The sequence below is a fragment of the Balaenoptera physalus genome (assembly GCF_965194825.1).
Source record: "Balaenoptera physalus genome assembly, chromosome: 3".
NCBI lineage: Eukaryota > Metazoa > Chordata > Mammalia > Artiodactyla > Balaenopteridae > Balaenoptera > Balaenoptera physalus.
This window is the reverse complement of record NC_138890.1, coordinates 129652266-129673528: the sequence shown is the minus strand read 5'-3', so window position 1 is coordinate 129673528 and position 21263 is coordinate 129652266. Positions and strand designations below refer to the sequence as shown.

At 37.5% G+C, this 21263-nt stretch overlaps 1 protein-coding gene and 1 long non-coding RNA gene across 5 annotated transcripts in view; one reads left to right on the top strand and one right to left on the bottom strand.

The window, feature by feature from the left end:
* The window catches only part of NDUFAF2 (NADH:ubiquinone oxidoreductase complex assembly factor 2), a 183477-nt gene that overhangs the window by 58172 nt on the left and 104042 nt on the right, over positions 1 to 21263 (top strand). The gene's annotated exons all lie outside the window — the stretch shown is intronic.
* LOC309658599 lies at positions 5274 to 19469 on the bottom strand. Its single transcript, XR_014262299.1, has 3 exons — positions 11098 to 19469; positions 5803 to 10797; positions 5274 to 5433 (listed from the first exon to the last, which is right to left on the bottom strand). It is a non-coding gene; the product is annotated as an uncharacterized lncRNA (long non-coding RNA).

The window sequence follows — 21263 nt, the reverse complement described above, 5'->3', positions numbered from 1 at the left end:
GTAAGGTTAGGTTGTTTATTTGAGATGTTTCTTGTTTCTTGAGGTAGGATTGTATTGCTATAAACTTCCCTCTTAGAACTTCTTTTGCTGCATCCCATAGGTTTTAGGTCGTCGTGTTTTTATTGTCATTTGTCTCTAGCTATTTTTTGATTTCCTCTTTGATTCCTTCAGTGATCTCTTGGTTATTAAGTAGTGTATTGTGTAGCCTCCATGTGTTTGTGTTTTTTACAGAATTTTTCCTGTAATTGATATCTAGTCTCATAGCGTTGTGGTCAGAAAAGATACTTGATACGATTTCAATTTTCTTAAATTTACCAAGGCTTTTTTGTGACCCAAGATATGATCTGTCCTGGGGAATGTTCCATGAGGACTTGAGAAGAAAGTGTATTCTGTTGTTTTTGGATGGGATGTCCTATAAATATCAATTAAGTCCATCTCGTTTAATGTATCATTTAAAGCTTGTGTTTCCTTATTTACCTTCATTTTGGATGATCTGTCCATTGGTGAAAGTGGGGTGTTAAAGTCCCGTACTATGATTGTGTTACTGTCGATTTCCCCTTTTATGGCTGTTTACATTTGCCTTATGTATTGAGGTGCTCTTATGTTGGCTGCATAAATATTTACAGTTGTTATATCTTCTTCTTGGATTGATCCCTTCATCATTGTGTAATGTCCTTCTTTGTCTCTTGTAATAGTCTTTGTTTTAAAGTCTATTTTGTCTGATATGAGAATTGCTACTCCAGCTTTCTTTTGATTTCCATTTGCATGGAATATCTGTTTCCATCCCCTCACTTTCAGTCTGTACGTGTCCCTAGGTCTGAGGTGGGTCTCTTGTAGACAGCATATATATGGGTCTTGTTTTTGTATCCATTCAGCCAGTCTATGTCTTTTGGTGGGAGCATTTAATCCATTTACATTTAAGGTAATTATCGATATGTATGCTCCTATTACCATTTTCTTAATTGTTTTGGGTTTGTTATTGTAGGTCTTTTCCTTCTCTTGTGTTTCCTGCCTAGAGAAGTTCCTTTAGCATTTGTTGTAAAGCTGGTTTGGTGATGCTGAATTCTCTTAGCTTTTGCTTGTCTGTAGAGGTTTTATTTTCTCCATCGAATCTAAATGAGATCCTTGCCGGGTAGAGTAATCTTGGTTGTCGGTTTTTCCCTTTCATCACTTTAAATATGTCCTGCCACTCCCTTCTGGCTTGCAGAGTTTCTGCTGAAAGATCAGCTGTTAACCTTATGGGGATTCCCGTGTATGTTATTTGCTGCTCTTCCCTTGCTGCTTTAATTTTTTTTGTGTATTTAATTTTTGATAGTTTGATTAATATGTGTCTTGGTGTGTGTTTCTCCTTGGATTTATCCTGTATGGGACTCTCTGCACTTCCTGGACTTGATTATTTCCTTTCCCATATTAGGGAAGTTTTCAACTATAATCTCTTCAAATATTTTTTCAGTCTCTTTCTTTTTCTCTTCTTCTGGGACCCCTATAATTCGAATGTTTATGCATTTAATGTTGTCCCACAGGTCTCTAAGACTGTCTTCAATTCTTTTCATTCTTTTTCCTTTATTCTGCTCTGCAGTAGTTATTTCCACAATTTGATCTTCCAGGTCACTTATCCGTTCTTCTGCTTCAGTTATTCTGCTATTGATTCCTTCTAGAGAATTTTAAATTTCATTTATTGTGTTGTTCGTCATTGTTTGTTTGCTCTTCTAGATCTTTGTTAAACGTTTCTTGTATTTTTTCCATTCTATTTCCAAGATTTTGGATCATCTTTACTATCTTTACTCTGAATTCTTTTTCAGGTAGGCTGCCTATTTCCTCTTCATTTGTTTGGTTTGGTGGGTTTTTACCTTCCTCATCTGCTGTGTGTTTCTCTGTCTTCTCATTTTGCTTAACTTACTGTGTTTGGATTCTCCCTTTCACAGGCTACAGGTTCGTAGTTCCCGTTGTTTTTGGTGTCTGCCCCCAGTGGGTAAGGTTGGTTCAGTGGGTTGTGTAGGCTTCCTGGTGGAGGGGACTGGTGCCTGTGTTCTGGTGGATGAGGCTGGATCTTGTCTTTCTGGTGGGCAGGTGTGCATCTGGTGGTGTGTTTTAGGTGTCTCTGACTTTATTATAATTTGAGGCAGCCTCTCTGCTAATGGGTGGGGTTGTGTTCCTGTGCTGCTAGTTGTTTGGCATAGGGTGTCCAGCATTTTAGCTTGCTGGTCATTAAGTAGAGCTGGGTCTTAACGTTGAGATGGAGATCTCCGGGAGAGCTTTTGCCATTTGATATTACGTGGAGCTGGGAAGTCTCTGGTGGACCAATGTCCTGTACTCGGCTCTCCCACCTCAGAGGCAGAGGCCTGACACCCGGCCGGAGCACCATGACCCTGTCAGCCACACAGCTCAGAAGAAAAGGGAGAAAGAACGTAGGAAAGAAAGAAAAAATAAACAAAAAGAAATAAAGTTATTTAATTAAAACATTAAAAAAATTTTTTTAAATAAAAATATTTAAAAGTAATAAGAAAAAGAGAAAAGAAAGAAAGAAGAGAGCAACCAAACCAAAAACAAATTCACCAATGATAATAAGTGCTAAAAAAAAAACAAAACAGAAAGAAACGGACAGACAGAACACTAGGACAAATGGTAAAAGCAAAGCTATACAGGCAAAATCACACAAAGAAGCATACACATACACACTCACAAAAAGAGTAAAAGGAAAAAATAATATATATATTAAAAAAAGGAAGAGAGCAATCAAATCAGTAAACAAATCTACCAATGATAATAAACTGTAGCTACTAAACTAGGATAAACATAAAACCAGAAACCAGTCGGTCACATACAGCAAACCCCAAGTCTACAGTTGTTCCCAAAGTCCACTGCCTGAATTTTGGGATGTTTTGTTGTCTATTCAGGTATTCCAGAGACGCAGGATACATCAAGTTGATTGTGGAGATTTAATCCGCTGCTCCTGAGGCTGCTGGGAGAGATTTCCCTTTCTCTTCTTTGTTTGCACATTTCCTGGGGTTCAGCTTTGGATTGGCCCTGCCTCTGCATGTAGGTCACCTGAGGGCATCTGTTCCTGCCCAGACAGAATGGGGTTAAAGTAGCAGCTGATTAGGGGGCTCTGGCTCACTCAGGCGGGGGGAGTGAGGGGTTCGCATGGAATGCAGGGCGAGCCTGCAATGGCAGAGGCTGGCATGACATTGTAACAGCCTGAGGTACGCCGTGTGTTCTCCTGGGGAAGTTGTCCCTGGATCACAGGACCCTGGCAGTGGCGGGCTGCACAGGCTCCCGTGAGGGGAGATGTGGATAGTGACCTGTGCTTGCACACAGGATTCTTGGTGGCAGTGGTAGCAGCCTTAGCGTTTCTTGCCCGTCTCTGGTGTCCGTGCTAATAGCCGTGGCTCGCGCCCATCTCTGGAGTTTGTTTAGGCGGTGCTCTGAATCCCCTCTCCTCACGCACCCCGAAACAATGGTGTCTTGCCTCTTAGGCAGGTCCATAATTTTTCCTGGACTCCCTCCTGGCTAGCTGTGGCACACTAGTCCCCTTCAGGCTGTGTTCACGCAGCCAACCCCAGTCCTCTCCTTGGGATCTGACTCCAAAGCCCGAGCCTCAGCTCCCAGCCCCCACCCGCCCCGGCGGGTGAGCAAAGAAGCCTCTCGGGCCAGTGAGTGCTGGTCGGCACCGATCCTCCGTGCGGGAATCTCTCCGCTTTGCCCTCTGCACCCCTGTTGCTGCGCTCTCCTCCGTGGCTCCGAAGCTTCCCCCCCGCCACCCGCCCTCTCCGCCAGTGAAGGGGCTTCCTAGTGTATGGAAACTTTTCCTCCTTCACAGTTCCCTCCCCGAGGTGCAGGTCCCGTCCCTATTCTTTTGTCTCTGTTTTTCCTTTTTTCTTTTGCCCTACCCAGGTCCGTGGGGACTTACTTGCCTTTTCGGAAGTCTGAGGTCTTCGGCCAGCATTCAGTAGGTGTTCTGTAGGAGTTGTTCCACATGTAGATGTATTTCTGATGTGTTTGTGTGGAGGAAGGTGATCTCCACTTCTTACTTCTCTGCCATCTTGAAGGTCTCCCCCCCAGGAGCCTGTAATCTTAATCATTATACTTTAACTTTTATATCCTGTTGAGAGAAATCATTCATTATTGTTACACCTCTGTTTAAAATCCTTCAGAGGACCCCCACTGTCTTCTGCATAATGTTTAAATAAATATTTTAACATGGCATTCATAGCTCTTCATGACCTTATTCCAGCCTACCCTATTCTATCACATCACATATCAGCCCTGTTCCCTATCTCCGATTACTAACAATTTTCCAAAGGCACTATGCTATTTCATCCTTCCTTTTTTTTTTTTTTTTTATTATATTCTGCCCTCTGGCTGGAATGTGCCTTCCTTCTTTTTTCTCCTGGCTGACTCCTATATGTCCTTAGAAACTATAACTCTTTCTGAAAGTTTCCATAACTGCTCATGAGATAGTCGTCTCTCTCCTCAGTACTCTCCTAAATTTTTCCTTCCTTAATGTACCAGTTTATAGCACTTATTTCACTATGTTTTAATAAATGATCTTCTTCTCTCTCAACTCGACTAACTTCTTGAGGTAAAGAACTGTGTTCTGCACATCTCTTTGTCCCCTGGCCTAGTAAAAATTACCTGGCACATAGGAGATGTTCAATAAATGTTTGTTGAAAGAATTAATGATTATTTCATTACTTGTTTTACAGATCACCCATAAGGTTTGCTTACTGCCATGTCCTGTTGAATTTTTATTTTATTTAATTAAAAAAATTTTTTGGTATTTTCTAGTAAACGTGTATTTTATTGACTATAAACTCACTCACATGTAACTTTTAACATTTTCATTCTTGTTGAATTTTTAAATAGTGCTATGAATTATTTTGTTAGTGACATTAATGAAAAGATGTTTGTAAGAACAAGAAGTTGCTGTCTCGGAATGCGAGTGAGTTAATGGGTTTCTTGAGATATCTTTTTTTTTTTTTTTTTTTTTTTATTTTTATTTTTGGCTGTGTTGGGTCTTCGTTTCTGTGTTAGGGCTTTCTCTAGTTGTGGCAAGCGGGGGCCACTCTTCATCGCGGTGCGTGGGCCTCTCACTATCGCGGCCTCTCTTGTTGCAGAGCACAGGCTCCAGACGCACAGGCTCAGTAGTTGTGGCTCACGGGCCTAGTTGCTCCGCGGCATGTGGGATCTTCCCAGACCAGGGCTCGAACCCGTGTCCCCTGCATTAGCAGGCAGATTCTCAACCACTGCGCCACCAGGGAAGCCCCGAGATATCTTTTTTAAAGACATAATATTTTTGCTTATTTAGTTGTAAAATAATATAGGTTCCTTAATAGTGAGTTATTTAAAAGCAATTCTATTTAGCTACTCAGTTGAAAATGATTTTCTGGTAAAAAAGTTAACTCACTTAAAAGTATGTGTTAAGAAGAATGCCTAGGGGGCTTCCCTGATGGCGCAGTGGTTTGGAGTCTGCCTGCTAATGCAGGGGATGCGGGTTCGAGCCCTGGTCTGGGGAGATCCCACATGCCGCGGAGCGACTGGGCCCGTGAGCCACAGCTGCTGAGCCTGCACGTCTGGAGCCTGTGCTCCGCAACAAGAGAGGCCGCGATAGTGAAGGGGCCCGTGCACCGCGATGAGGAGTGGCCCCCACTTGCCGCAACTGGAGGAAGCCCTCGCGCAGAAACGAAGACCCAACACAGCCAAAAATAAATATAATAAATAAATAAATAAAAGATTACTATTAAAAAAAATACTGTGCAGCTATTAAAAAGTTATTAAAAAAAAAAAAAAAAAGAAGAATGCCTAGGGACTTCCCTGGTGGTCCAGTGGTTAAGACTCCAGGCTTCCTCTGAAGGGGGAGTGGGTTCGATCCCTGTTGGGGGAACTAGGATCCAGCAGCATGCTGTGCGGCACAGCCAAAAAAAAAAAATGCTTAGTCTAGCTGGTATAGTTCTTTGTTTTAATATTTTTACTCTTATCAATACTTAATGAAAATATATCTCATTAAACTTGAAGTTACTAGTAATTATTTTGTGACTGCATTTCATTTATGTACTATCTTGACATTGTATATAGAAATATTAATTTTATGAAAGCTCATCGCATTATTCACCACCAAAAACAATAGAAAGAAAGACAACCATATAGAACAGGTAAGTCTCTTGAGAAAAAAAAAATCTCTTTTAAAAACATATAAAACATATTAATGGTTTTTGTATCCTCATTTTATATAATTGTATAGAAAATTTAATTGTTTAATTTGGGAGGAAATATTTTGTTTCATGGCTTTTAAAAATATTTAACTCTTTTAACAGGCATGAAGGGGTAAGAAAAGAAAATTACTTGTTTCAGCCTGGTAGGCAGTATATCTGGGCTAGCACTATTTTGCTGCAGCTGAAATTCAAACATGAGGAAATTGGAGAAATTTACAATTCAATGTGTGTTTCATCAGGGAGAAATCCACAGATTGTTTTGACACTCAGTTAGAAATTCAGCATGAAGATGGACGTCTCATGAAATTTGCAGCTGCTGATTGAATTTATATTTCCATAAAGGCCATCAACAGTAGCAGCCTGCAGGGGAAGAGGGGGGAGAGAAATGACAAAAATTGTGAGGCTAGCATTTTTCCTCAGCGTTATAGTGGCAAATTACTGGTAATAAGGGTTTACACTGACCAGGATTAAAGAAAAATATGGACAGCCAGAAGGGAAGGACTTCTCAGTTTAATTGATTTTAACTAAATATGTCTACATTTGATATCTAAATATGTGTTTAGTCATTTGTAGAAAATGTAATATGTACCTAAAAGTCAGTTTATTCGTCTTTACTATTTAAATAGGAAAAATAAGGTATTTCTTGAAGTTATAGAAGGTTTTATTGTGTGGGTTATTTTCATAAGAGCCTTTCAAGATAAAAGATGAGTATTGTAGGAACAGAGTACAAGCTTGTTTTTTATACGATTGAAAAATCATTTCATGTTCTTGCAAATAACACACAATTCACTTTTTGAGAATACCAACTCATTATTTTAAATATTAAAAAAATGTTTTGAACAGACAGCCAAGTAACAATCACAGATAACAAGTTGCCTTTTCAAGGAAATTATTTCATTCTCATTTTAAAGTGTTTTTTTTTTGAGCAAAATTGGCAAAAAGTTAATTCTTTTGTTTAATGCTTGTCTTGTAGAGATTTCATATTGTACATGATTTTAAAATATTCATGGATTGTAGGTGAACTAAACGACTCAAGAATGTGTTCATTGTTCCCGCAGAGTTCTTTGTCTCTGTGGACAGTGTGTGTTTTAACCATAACACGGTGCCCTCAGATGGCTTTATTGGAAAATTAGCATTTGCACAATTGTATGTAAAAATAGTTTCCTTACTGTGAAAAAAATTACATTTTGTTTAAAATTATGTAGTCTAAATATAAAAGTGAGATTGTTACCAAGAAAATATATACGTAATTGTTAGCCTTTTTTTTTTTAATGTACTAGATTATTTAAGAATATAAGAACATAGAAACTGATTCCATTAGTTTTGTTATATTTAATTATATTTGAGAACATCTACTATATCTATATTGTAAACTATTTTAATTTGAGAAGAACAGTATACATTTCTGATATTTGTGCTAAAATATACACATGGACATTTTTCGGAGTTTCAGAATTTGCTTTAGGTGTTAAATGAGCATCTTCAGATTACATAACAAGAGTGTGCTTATTCTGCTAGGAGTTTATGAAGGCTTGCTTTTTCAGCATCACTTGCTATTGTTTTACTGTCTGTGTTAGTATCAGAATCTGCCGCTTAAGTGTATTTTTACTTCTTATGCATTAGTTTACAAACCAAAGCAATGCTATTTTATGAGAGAAGTACCACTGTGTCCAGCATAGATTTCACAGGTATTTGGAAAAACTATTTTCTCATTTGTGCTTTTTCTTCCTAGCATTACTCAGGCATACACATTTTTGGGTCATTCATTCAAGAATTCATTCTAGACTTCTCCCTCTTTCTTTCTTCTTTTCCCTCCCTGCCTACCCATTTGAGAATTTGCAGTATTCAGCATTCCAAAATACATGAGCCTAGCTAATTTAATTTACTGCTTATTAAAAGTCACCTTTTTCTTTAAGTTGCTACCAATTTCATCACCCAATTAAATCAGTATCTTCATTTGCTATTTTAGCGTCTTGCTTCTGCTCATGTGTATTTTTAGTTTTTATCCATGAGATATAATTTATTCTTTCTTTATTCAACAAACATTTATTACTGATACCTATGTATCAGAGACTGTTTTAGGTGCTGACAACACAATAGTAAACAACACAAAGCCCCCTCTCCACCTTCATGGAGTTTGCATTTTAGTGGGAAAGAGAGAGACAGTAAATAAATGAATATGTAATATAATGTTACTCATGAATATGAATTAACTATAAAGCAAGATAAGGGGCTAGAATGTGACAGAATGGGGATGTGGTGACTAGATAGGAAGTTCTAAAAGGATCTCTCTGATGATGTTCCATTTGAAAAGAAACCTGACTGAAATGAAATAGTGTGTAATACTTGGGAGTTCTACATATTTTCCCTTTACTTTGTATAGCATGAGCACTTCCCCCCAATTTTGCTGTATGAGTGTTTGTTTTTCACTTATCCCCATCCTCTAGTCACACTCAACATTAGTAGTCTAGAATTATGCTTCCACAGCTCCTATAGATTTTCCATGCTCATACAGTTTGTATATTTATATACAAATATGTAGAAATAAGGTTTTTTTGGAGGGAATATTATCTATTTATTTTTTATAAAAAAGGGAATCATTATATTTACCTTTCCCTGGCACTTTTGTTTCTTACTCAACAGTAAATCATGACCATTACTTAGATCAGAAGATACAGACCAAAAGCAATTCCTTTTAAAATTCATATTTTCATAATATGGATAATGCCGCAGTTTATTTAGCCTTTGATTAATACATTAATGGACATTTCAGTTGCTTGCAGTTTTTTTTACTACTACTGAAAATGCTCCAGTAAACATCCTGTACAAATATCCTTTCCTACTCATGCTTTTACGTCTGTAAAATAAATTCCCAGAGTTGGCATTGCAGTAGCAAAGGATATGTCCAGTTTTTATTAATGAATATTACCAGAGTACTTTCCAAAAAAATCTTAACAATTCACATTTCTCACGCCAGTGTAGGGGAGTGTCCCTTTTCTCCACAGCCTTACTAGCACTAGGTAACTTTGTATTATGTTTTGTGTATTTCCTCTGACTGTTTTTAACCCATCAGTCATCTGTCTCCATGACGCTCAGCTTGTGTGTACCCTGGGCATGCTATTTGGAATAATGGAACACTGTGCCCTTACGGAACTGTACAGATCACTTTTTATCAATGTTACCATGTTGGGTTTTAACACATGTTTAAGTATATTCTTCACCCACTCTGACCCTCAACACTTCAGTAACACAAGGCCTGACACACTGTAGGAGAGCGGTCTGGGTAAATACTTGCTTTCAAAACTAAATGTACGAGATCTTTGCCAAGCCTGTTGGATTATCTGTGCCATTGATTTCTCTTTGACAATGCACATAAGAGTTCACTACATTTAGAAGTTGTTACCTGAGAGGTCAAACATATTCTTTCCTTGACACTATTTTTCTCTGGGGTTTGAGCAAGCATTTTTCCTACGTTACATATTGCTATGATCAAGACACAGTTCTATTTGTCAGATTGTTGCTTGGCTACTGTGCATTTTTTTCTGGATCTGAAATCACATGCACATTCTAGGCCTATCCTCTGAAATTTTTTAAAGTAATATTGTTGACACTTTACTGGGCAAGTGTCTTCATCCCAGAATGTGATGTGCACCAGTGAACAGAGGTCAAGTAAGGGGCAAAGCTGTTTGTCATTTGCCAAGCAGTTTGCTACAACCAGATAAAAGTGTATTCCTATTTTCAGATTTAAAGTATAAACAAAATACATCTCTAGTCTCAACCAGTCTCTTCTTTTTAGAATCTTAATGTTGAAATGTCCCTTTGCTATCAGCTAGCTGAATCTTTTCACAGCCACCCATTCTAGAAGGTTATGTTTAGAGAGTGTTTTGGTTTCTGCCTTTATTTATTCTTTATGTGAACTGGGAGCTATGGTGATCCAGCAATAGCCTGAGTGACCATAGACTGCATTAGCAGCTGGACTCTAGAGAAAAGGGAAAGTGAAATCCTGATGAAGCTCTGATTGACTGAGATCATGCCTTTAAATGGTGGGTCTAAAAGATTATTCAGTGTTCACAAGTGTAAAGAGCCAGATGGTGTTTCAAGTTTTTAATGTAGGATGAGCATAAAGGTCTTTGAATTAGATTTTAGTAATAGGGCATGTATAGGAATCTTAGGGGATATACTATACTGTCTTTGATGGGTAGTTAGGGAGAGCATATTGGTTAATCCGAGACTTCTGACAAATAGAGTTTTGAGAATTTAGGTAGAATGGGCATGACAAGTAGGGAAACTTATCAACTCTTCAAGTTAAGTCTGGAGTTGCCTTATATAGAGTAGCCAATTCTATTTTGCTTTCCTATTCCCTGCTTTCCCATTCCCTATCTTATTCATTCTTACCGTTTAAATGTGTTCAGAGTATGTACCTATTGCTCTTCTACTATTTGTTAGAGATTCATGGTGTGGTTCAGAAACTGAGATTTGGAATAACACTTTTGCAAGCTCTGCTGTCACCAACAGACCTCAGCTCTTAGATCCTTTATTGAATCTGACTATTTAGTTTGCACCACATTTCTTTTGAGGTATCGACCTCTTTTTTTAAATTTATTTATTTATTTATTTTGGCTGTGTTGGGTCTTCGTTTCTGTGCGAGGGCTTTCTCTAGCTGCGGCGAGCGGGGGCCACTCTTCATCGCGGTGCGCGTGCCTCTCACTGTCGTGGCCTCTCTTGTTGCGAAGCACGGGCTCCAGACGCGCAGGCTCAGTAGTTGTGGCTCACGGGCCTAGTTGCTCCGAGGCATGTGGGATCTTCCCAGACCAGGGCTCGAACCCGTGTCCTCTGCATTGGCAGGCAGATTCTCAACCACTGCGCCACCAGGGAAGCCCTCGACTTCTTAATTTAGATTTTTTTAATGTGTAAATTCGTTGATTATGTTTTCTAATAGTTTTTTGCTTTAACTGTTTTCTTTCTTAGCATTTTTAAAATGTGAAGTGTTTTCAATCTATTATAAGATCAATAAATCTAAATTTACAAGTAAGATATGTTATATAATATCTAGATAGTTTAACAATTAATTTCCTCTGTTTTCCTCTTCCTTCCTCCCTTCCTTCCTCTTTTTCTTTTTTTCTTTAATACTTGAAAGCATATTGAAGATTACTTCTAATTCCCCAAATAACTGATGAGGTTTCTTATAGCAAAAGGTCAAGCAGTTTAAGGTTAAAGTTATGTAACCTTTCTATTTTAAACTAGAACATTAAGATTTTTCCTGAACCTACTTCTACCAAACACCCATTCTTTAGTTACCATTATTCTTTGCCTTAGGTACACCATTTCTCTGCCTCCTTAGCTCCTTTTCCTGGCTGCCTTATCACTGTCATCTCTTCTGGTTAGTTCCTTTGACTGCCCTTTTAAACTTAGTTTTGTATAGACTCCTTTATAATATTCATTATACTTATCAACCACTTCAGCTCATGTGAGAGTCATGGATGTAGGTGACAAGTTCTGTACCTCTCAGCAATCATCGAATAACCATCATGCTTTCACGTAGATAACTTCTAAGAAATTGGGTTTATATAAGGTTTTTTTGAACCTTAATTATTACACTATATGAAGACAGTGATGTAGATTTTTTATGCTATCTATGCCAATACATAATTAATTACAGTACTATGGAAAATATTAAAGATATCCTTTCAAGTAGGGGCTTTATTATATATTATCCTTCATGATACAAATCTGTTTTATAGTCCATATGATACCCATTTTGTGGTATAGATTTAATTTTTATCATAAAATTGTTTACATTTTCATTTAATGGTACCTATAATTAGTAAACCTAGAATGACTTAGGACAGTTCTTGTATGATAAGTATTGAACCTTCTCTTATACTTGTAAGTACAATTTATTTATAAATTTATTCATTCCAGTATTTGTTCAACAGAAATTCAGGTTGTTCTGGCAATGATAACCTTAAACTCTCCTTAGATAGAATTATTCTTTCTTGGAATGTTTTGGTTCATCTGTATTTTTAAAAATCAGAGTAGGGATAAACCAAAGCTATACTAAGTAGACCACTTAGAAGGACGTTAAGCTTCTCACAAAAAAAGGAATAGGGAGAGGCTAGACAAACAAAAGGAGTGTCTTTATATTTAACTCTATAGGAAACAATTGTACGTAAATAAATAGTGCATACGCGTGCGCGCACACACACCCCTGCTGCATATGATAAATCATTGGCTGAGGTTCTCATTTGTTTTGTCAGAAGGAGAGTGAAACATCTATTGTTCGTGGCCTAATTCTGATCATTAAGGAGAAAATTGATCAGTAAAGTAGAAAATTGAGAGAAGTCAGTATATAATTTTAGAGTTTATGGTAGCTAAGGAAAGCAGTGCTATAGAGAGTTAGATGTATATTCTAACCCATACATTAGAAGAGGAGTCTTCAGAAAGCTCTGCAGGAAAAATAGGTAAGTATTTATATTTCAAGAGGAATGGAAAAGGTCTAAAAAAAAAATTACTGACAGTATATCTGTTACTAATCCTAATGAGGAGATGGAGATGGAAAGTCTGCTAAAGGCAGTGCTCTAAGTAGTGTTTTAAAAGGGCAAGAACACAAAAATGTCTGTAACTGTAGCCACAGGAAATGTAATGGCAGCAAGATAGGGGGCCTGATGTGTTCCCACATAATCATCAAAATTCAACAAAACAGCATGTTCAAACTATGAACAGAACACAAAGCCAAGGACAGTTGCTCAAATCAATGAAACATACTCCTAGAAAGACTAAACCTCAAAAAGATGAGACTTTTAAGTCTCACAAATGACACAAAATGGCCATCTACTTTTATGTATGAATTTATGTAAGTGTATATATTTGGTTTTTCTTAGATGGGTAAATATATGTAGGTAACAAATATGTTCTTCTTTGATAACATTGAATATGAGTATTAAGTAGACACAAAAAGCTAAAACATTTGGAGCATAAAAATTTCAAAAGCTTAACCCATTACTTAAGAAAATAGTATATTTTTAATAGATGAAAGAGAACAAGACAGCTCTGTTCCCTTGTTTTTCTCTTATTTTTTGAGAAATGCTTTTAAGCTGAAAATATAAAACATAACATAGGCAAGAGGGAACATAAAGAAAATACTTAGGGAGACTTCTCTTGTGGCGCAGTAGTTAAGACTCCTTGCTCCCAGTGTAGGGGGCCCGGGTTCGATCCCTGGTCAGGGAACTAGATCCCACATGCATGCCTCAACCAAGAGTTTGCATGCCACAACTAAGGAGCCTGCGTGCTGCAACTAAGGAGCCAGTGAGCCACAACTAAGGAACCCACGAGCCACAACTAAAGGAGCCCACATGCGTCAACTAAGGAGCTGGTGAGCCGCAACTAAGGAGCCCTTGAGCTGCAACTAATGAGCCCATGTGCCGCAACTAAGGAGCCAGTAAGCCACAACTAAGGAGCCTGCCTGCTGCAACTAAGACCCAGTGCAACCAAATAAAAAATAAATAGATTAAATAAATAAATAAATGTTAAAAAACAAAAAGAAAATACTTAGAAAATCTGTAAATGTTCCAAACTTCTGGAAAGACCATTCTTTATGCCTTCTTTTTTCAACCACAGAACAGCCCTTTCTCTCCTCTTCACTATAATGCCAAGAGGAACAAGACATGGGCCTGCTCCTGGAGTCTCAGCCTGGAATTAGAACTCCTCATATCACAACACCTCATTTTACAGTTATCTTTTTTTTTTTAATTAATTTATTTATTTTATTTATTTATTTTATTTATTTATTTTTGGCTGCGTTGGCTGTACCTTGCTGTGTGCATGCTTTCTCTAGTTGCGGCGAGCAGGGGCTACTCTTCGTTGCAGTGCGCGGGCTTCTCATTGCGGTGGCTTCTCTTGTTGCGGAGCATGGGGTCTAGGCACGCGGGCGTCCGTAGTTGTGGCTCGCGGGCTCTAGAGCACAGGCTCAGTAGTTGTGGCGCATGGGCTTCGTTGCTCTGCGCGTGTGGGAACTTCCCGGATCAGGGCTTGAACCCTTGTCCCCTGCATTGGCAGGCGGATTCTTAACCACTGCGCCATTTTACAGTTATCTTATTCTGAGGCTTTCTTAACGCCGAACAAATAAAAAGAATGCCTTCAGTTCTTTTTTCTGTTTGTCAGTAATAATTAGACATTTATTTTCATTCATTGTATAGTCTGGAGCATCTGATTAGTCTTATGATGAAAAAATTCATGAGAAAGCTATCATATCCAAATAGAAGTTAAAAATCAGTTGTTATTTAAAATGCAAAATTGTTATAAGTAGGGGATACTTGAACTCAATTAGATAAATAATAAATAAGTTACAAAACTCAGTGGCTTAACACAAGCATTTATTTCTTGAATCAGGCAGCTGTCATTTATTTTATATTTTCATCACTTGGAAAAAATCTTCAAGGTTGACAAGGGAAGAAGGGAGCTAGCTGAAAGCTCACTTGGGATGATTTTAAGGGCTGGGCCTGGAAGAGGCATATGTCGCTTCTACCCATATTCCACTGACCAGAACCCAGTCATGTGACCTCCACAAACAGCAGGGGAGGCTGGAAGATGTAGAGGAGCTTGTGCATAATTGGTGAGCATGAACTATCTTTGCCACAGTTGGTTAAATCCAGTTACGTGAATGTTTATTGTGAACAGTGTGCATGTGACTTTTCTAGGCACAGGGTTAGAAAGGTGAATAAGTCATGGTTTCTTCCCTCAAGTGAATCATAAACGAGTTCTAAAACTCATTGTAGACTATAGCCTGTATTTAGTTTTAGATTTTCAAAACAAATCCATTGCCTATTCTTAGTATTATGAGACTAATAAGTATTTTTTAAAACAGCCAAAAGATTTGTATACCATCTGTATCACTTAGGATTCAGGCAAGAAACAGATGGCACATTCAAATTAGATAATAAAGGGACTATGTAAAGGTGTGGGCAGGGTCTAGGAGGGAAACCACAGGGTGTAGGAAACCACAGGTGCAATACTAGAGGGTTAACAGCAGGGTGTCCTCACCATTTCCAAGCCTAAAAGGGTGAGGAGAAGTGGTTTCTTGGGCCTGGAGTTGTGACCTTGAATAAGGGAAACAGCCAGCCCATTTGAATTTGTAGGGAATGCACCAGCAAAAGAAATTCTCTGACCTTATTCTCCTCCTTCCTTCTAGTCTCCTGTTGGTATTCCCTAATATCTGAATCCCAGTAGAATCCAGAGGGCAAGGGAACCTTTGAAGTAATCCATATAGGTCAGCTTCCTAGGGCAGAGGGCAGAAAGGCAGGGACTGGATCTAGAGGGGCAAACAGCACACTATCCTAAGAAATCTTTTTTTCGTCTATTTAGCCGATATTTTCTAGGCCCTGTTCATTGCAAAGCTGTAAATACTATGGGGCATATACAAAAGGTATGCCTTTTCCTTCAAGGACCTTGCTTTCTAGTGAGGGAGGGGGAACCACAAACAAAAACTAAATTCAAAGGCAAGTCTCTAGAAGATTTGTGTTCAAGCAGTGGTCGAGTGCCACATGGAGCATTAGATGAAGTGTAAGTGGTGTAGTTCAGAAGAGAAAGAGATTATTGTGCCCTTGAATTGTTAGAGGAAGCTTTGTGAAAGAATCGAAACTTGAACTTGGCTATGAAAGGTTTACAGAGTTTTTATAGACAAGGAGGATAGAGTCATACATACATATAGCTTGCACAGAGTACACTGAGTGTGGAGTCTAGTTGAAGGTGGAAATTCATACAGAAGTTAGTAAGAGGTAGGTTTAGAAATAGTTTGAGGTCAGACGTTAGAGAGTCATAAAGAGCAAACTAAGGAGTTTGTGCTTCTAAAAACCATCACGATGTTCTAGGACAGATTACAAGGTATTGTGTGGTAGAAGAGTTATGCAATGAAATAAATTTGGGAAATGTATACTCTCCCACCCTTGGATATATATAATGTGTCTTTAGTATATTGAAAGCTCTGAAAAATCTTGTACAGAAACCACTTTTTCTGCTAAGCTTCACATGGCAAAAGAATTCTTTTTTTTTTTTAACTGAAACATGTTAAGATCTTGTGAAACTCTATTATTCTATAAAACCTGTTTTGAGAAATGCTTCTATAGGTAACGGTAAGCCTTTGAATAGTTCTGAAAGAGTTATGACATGATTAAAGGGGTAATTTAGGGAGATTATTCTGGCAGTGTTATGCAAGATGGATTGGAGTGCACATGTTCATTTAGGAAGCTATTGCTACTGCAGTAATACAGGCAAATAGTGCTAGCCTGAAGTAAAGGGTGGTAGTGGGCTGTAAAAGATGCACACTTGGGAGGGGCATTTAGAGGAAAGAAATGATAACATGACTTTGACTGAATGTGGGTGATAAGAAGTAGGGAGGGAAAGTCAGAGAGAGAGGTAGAGGTCAGTAATGACACAAACTCTGACTTTCAGGCCCAAATCTTCTAGTCTGTGTGAGTTTGTTAAAGTGCAATCTATAATGTACACAGACCATCAAGAAGGAAGTATAAAAAAAGACATTTGAGAAGAATGTGTGACAGTACACAAAGGGCAACATAATGCCTATTCTGAAAATGAGTTTAAAAGAATGTGTCCTGGGAATAATTGTGCATCATCACCATGGTATACAAACTAATTGTGATTCAGGACTAGAAGAGCAGTGTTCTGATCAAACTAGGTTGATGGACCAGACCATTGGGATTATGTATACAGAGCCAACTCAAACTGTATACTTATTAGTTGTACCTGTAAACTTAGGATTTTTATTAAACCTCCCCCCCGCCACAATTTTTGGCACAGAACCAGTCTAGAGTTAAGAGCCAACTGTATCTTGTTTATTTGAGGTTTTATTAACAGTATTAACCTAAGAACACTGCTAATTTTTATAGCACGTTTCTCAACACCTTTTGAACCCCAATCATGTTAACAACCAGCTGCTGGCCTAATGTTTGTTTAGCGCCACATACTAAGGAAACCAGTGTTGGACAAAGAGAGAAATGCTATATAAATCTTTTAAAAATTATTTGTTATTAGGTCATAATCAATCATTCAAAAAGGGGGAAAAGCCCAGCAACAACTCTAACATTGTTTTCGGGAGTCATAGTTCTTAATTGATGCTCTCTTTGCAGCTGTAACTTTCTTTTCATTTCATACGCTCACTGTCATTTGCCCATTTCTCTTCTGTGCTTGAGTGCTTTTCCCTTTATCTTCTTACATTGTGTTTTTATTTAGAGAAGACAAAGTACAATGTGATGCTTCTTCCTTATTACTTGCTAAATTCCTTGTTTACATGCTAAATCCCTATTTTAATGTAGTTTTGGGATAAATTTACTGAAAATATTCAGTGCTTATATTTTCAGTTTTGAATTTATTCATATTTTGACAGTAATTGGTAGAAAACTGTTTCTCACAGCTGACAGGCCAAGAAAAAAAAAAGCTTGGGGACAAAGCTAACACATGCCAGAGTGCTGAGGACCCATCAGATATTTAAAGAAGTGGCATTTGTACTTGCATTATTTAAGCTGCTGTTGAAAAAGGGGGTGGGAAGAGACCGTATTTGTAGCAAGCGTATTATAGAATTCATTTTCTAAAGAATCATGTTTTTGAAGAAGGTATAACATCTATCAGGCATTTTATGAAGCACACAAAACAAGTAGATAATAGTTCTCAAAAAGAGAAACCATGAATGTTGTGACATAAATCTTTTTTTTTTTAAATCCCAAAACTCAAAGAAATATATTTACCTCCTAGAAAATAGTAATTAAGCCCAACTTTCAAACTGAATGTTAGTGAATAATTTTGTCATTTTCTACCACGGAAATACTATTTGGTAAACAGTACAAGGAAAGATATATTTAACCTGTTTTGCCAATTAGCTTAGATGTTAATCGTCAGACTGCGATTTGGGGGACTTCTGATGTCTTTAAGAATCCCTCAGGTGATGGGATAGCTGGTTCTTTTGTTTTAATGATTGTGACTGTATTTCTGTTCTTTCTGGCAAGTATGAATAATTACGTTTAATAAAAATCAAACATCTCACTTATGTTTCATCAGAGAGAAAACCAACCTTGCCCTTAATTCGGATGAGATACACGCTGCTGCAAGCAGGGATGGATAGAACAGTCATCCCTACTTTATTTTGTAATTTTTCATAGTACAGGGTGAAATTTTGAAGGGCCGTTGATATAGATCAAGACACAATAATTCTTTTGGACTTTGAAGATATTCTATCAAATCATCTCAGATCTATCATTGAAATGAAGATTTGCACACAGAACAGAACACTTTAAGAACTTTTAAGAAGTTACAAAGTTGTCCTCTTTCCCTGGCTTCAACCATGAAACACAAATTGTAGAACACTTTAACTTGAAGTTTACAGTCTGACAAGTTTTTTTGTTTGTTTTTGTTTTTGTTTTATTTTTTGCTTTTTTCCCTCATACATGGTCAATGTAATGGGTTGAATAGTATTCCCTAGACGTTCTTGTCTGCCCAAAATAAGGTCTTTGCATATGTAATTAGTTAAGGTGAGGTCCTACTAGATTAGAGTGGGCCCTAAATTCAATGACTAGTGTCTTACAAGAAGAGGAGACAACACACAGAGAAGAAGGTCTTTTGAAGATGGAGGCAGAGACTGCAGTGATGCAGCTACATCAGAAATGCCAAGGAATGCCAATACCACTAGAAGATGCAAAGATGGAATCTTCCCAAAGTCTTCAGAGGGAGCATGGCCCTGCCTACACCTTGATTTTGGACTTCTAGACTCCAGAACTGTGAGAGAATACATTTCTCTTGTTCTAAAATACCCAGTTTGTGGTATTTTGTTATGACAACCCTAGGAAAGCAAGACAGTATTCCTAACCATTCTCCTATAAACGTATTATGTTTTACTACTTACTTTTACATATTTGTCCTGTCTACTATACTGTGAAGTCCTCGAGGACAAAACCATGTCATACTCATCCATAGTAGGCACATGATTTAGTGTCCCCCAAATATTTATCACATAAGTCTGTGGGCACATTTATTTTTTAAGGTTCCCAAATGTATTCTTCCTGAGTAAACATGTTAGTTTTTTATTAAATTTGCATACTTGAGGAAGATAAGAATATAAATAATCATAAGGATATTCTGTATGGAAAAGGTTGGAGATAATTGGCAGGCTTAGGCTTCTGTAGTTAGCAAAGGTATGCTAGCTGTTACTACCACTTTTAGATCCCATTCATATGAAAGATAAGATCTGAAGTGAATTTTAAAGTAAATGACATTTCTAAAGGGCTGTCAATCTGAATTCTCCAGAGAATATTCAGTTTGTCACAATTTTGCTCTAACATTATAGAGCACAACTGAAAATAAATGATTGCTTAACTATCAAAATTTTGTCCAAAGCACATATCATTTATAAAGATTACATTTTAGTAAAAAGACTAAAAAACGTAATTTAAAGTAACATAGTATTTTATGAAGAACTGACATTTCAAAATAACATCTAAATGGATATATAAAAATTTAAAATTTTTAATCTTAAAGGCTTAGCTTATAGCCTAAATTTCTAAGATATGAAAAATGGTCATTAAATAATATTCTTATGTCTCAATTTAAATATATTCTCCATTTGCTAGTATCATTTTTTTTGTCTCTCTTTAATTACAAGTAGTTTTAAATTGTCCCTTTGAATATTTCTTACTCAGTGGTTGAAATACTGCCAATAGAGGCACTAATGACTCTTTGAGGTAGTTGTAGGTCGTTTTCACCTGTCCCATTTTTTTTCACGAATTTTAATATACAAGAATTCCTAGTCTTTGTATATTAAATTCTCACCCTTCTTATAGAGACTGTAAGTAAGAAATATTAATTTAACTCATTACAGGAAATGGACCAGTACTAGAATAAGAGATTGCCAATTTTGAAAACTGGCAAAGACTTAAATGTATGTATTTTTACCTACATAAATAAATTATGAATTATAAGCAAAATTTAGTTTATCCAACTGGGTGAATAAACATCTTTTGTAATGGCTAAATCTTATGGGCAGTCACTCAAATTATCTTCTACTAATAAGGAGAAAAGAGTCATTGTTTTTAGTTAGTAGAGGACATCTTTTTAGAGATTTGTTCACCATGTTTCCTAGAGGAAAGTGATGATTTTAAGGGCCACTTGGTAATTATTTTCTTTCTGCTTTCCAGTGATGCTTTCACATGCCATGAATCAAAATAAAAATCTCTGTGGCAGCCATGGGCAAACTAGGTATGCTTCTTGAAGCCTGACAGTTTCCCTGACATATCTTGTGAGTGAATCATGTGGAGAAAATTACCCATAATAAACTCAAATTAAAAATCTAGATATGAGCAAGTAGATTTATAACTATTACTATGCTGGAGTCTTCTTTAGAAATGTATTTTTACTTTTGGACTTAGTACTATTATTCTAAGTACCCAAATGAGCCCAGTAACCTTGATAATGCTGTTTTAACCATAGGAGATTTTTACCTTCAGTTTGAAATTTGTTGGTCCTTTATAAACAAATAATTCCATGATTGTAATTTAAATTCCTCTTAAACCCAAGTGCTTATCATTAGTGGGCCAGTACCACAAATTGTACATATACACAGTGGATGCAGCTGTAAAAAATAGTGAGGGTATGCTTTGTGTATTAATATGAAAGGGACTTCCCTGGTGGTGCAGTGGGTAAGAATCTGCCTGCCAATGCAGGGGACACAGGTTTGAGCCCTGGTCCGGGAAGATCCCACATGCCACGGAGCAACTAAGCCCGTGTGCCACAACTACTGAGCCTGTGCTCTAGAGCCTGTGAGCCACAATTACTGGGCCCACATGCCACAACTACTGAAGCCTGTGCGCCTAGAGCCCGTGCTCCGCAAGAAGAGAAGCCACCACAATGAGAAGCCCACACACCACAACGAAGAGTAGCCCCCGCTCGCTGCAACTAGAGAAAGCCCGTGCACAGCAACAAAGACCCAACGCAGCCAAAAATAAATAAATAAATTTATATTAAAAAATATATATATGAAAGAAATTCCAATAT